The 482-nt window shown below is 40.2% G+C and overlaps 1 protein-coding gene across 1 annotated transcript in view; it reads left to right on the top strand.

Annotated features, from left to right (window-relative positions):
* Nucleotides 1-482, top strand: part of si:dkey-106n21.1 (solute carrier family 23 member 2) — a 58,453-nt gene that overhangs the window by 55,144 nt on the left and 2,827 nt on the right. The gene's annotated exons all lie outside the window — the stretch shown is intronic.

Below are 482 nucleotides of genomic sequence, written 5' to 3'. Positions count from 1 at the left end.
GTCTGATATTTTTCTTGGTCTTCCAGGTTTTGCCTTAAGTTCCACTGTTCCTGATGACGGCCATTTCTTCATTACAGACCGAACAGAGGATATTGGCATCAGAAAACGCTTTGCTATCTTCTTATAGCCTTCTCCTGCTTTATGAGCGTCAACTATTTTCAGTTTCAGTTTTCTAGACAACTGCTTAGAAGAAGCCATGGTGCTGATTGTTGGGGCAAGGTCAGATGAGTCTGGGCATTTAAAACCTTAAGGTTGACATCACTAGGTCTTTCCAGACAAAGATTGAGAACAATCCATGACGCTGTCACGTCTCAGCTTTCCAAAGGAGGCGGTGCATGCTATAAACTCTGCAGGGTGCCCAAATTTTCCGTTTCAAATCACCTGTTTCCATTATTTTGAAAGTGTAAATGACGGAAACAAAATTTAACTTTTTGTGACATATTATACAAATGTCTAATCTGTCATTTGATGCCTTTTGGAGA

This window comes from Etheostoma spectabile, chromosome 8 (genome assembly GCF_008692095.1).
Source record: "Etheostoma spectabile isolate EspeVRDwgs_2016 chromosome 8, UIUC_Espe_1.0, whole genome shotgun sequence".
Taxonomy (NCBI): domain Eukaryota; kingdom Metazoa; phylum Chordata; class Actinopteri; order Perciformes; family Percidae; genus Etheostoma; species Etheostoma spectabile.
Note: the sequence above shows the minus strand (reverse complement) of the source record. Positions and strands in the feature narration are given on the sequence as shown.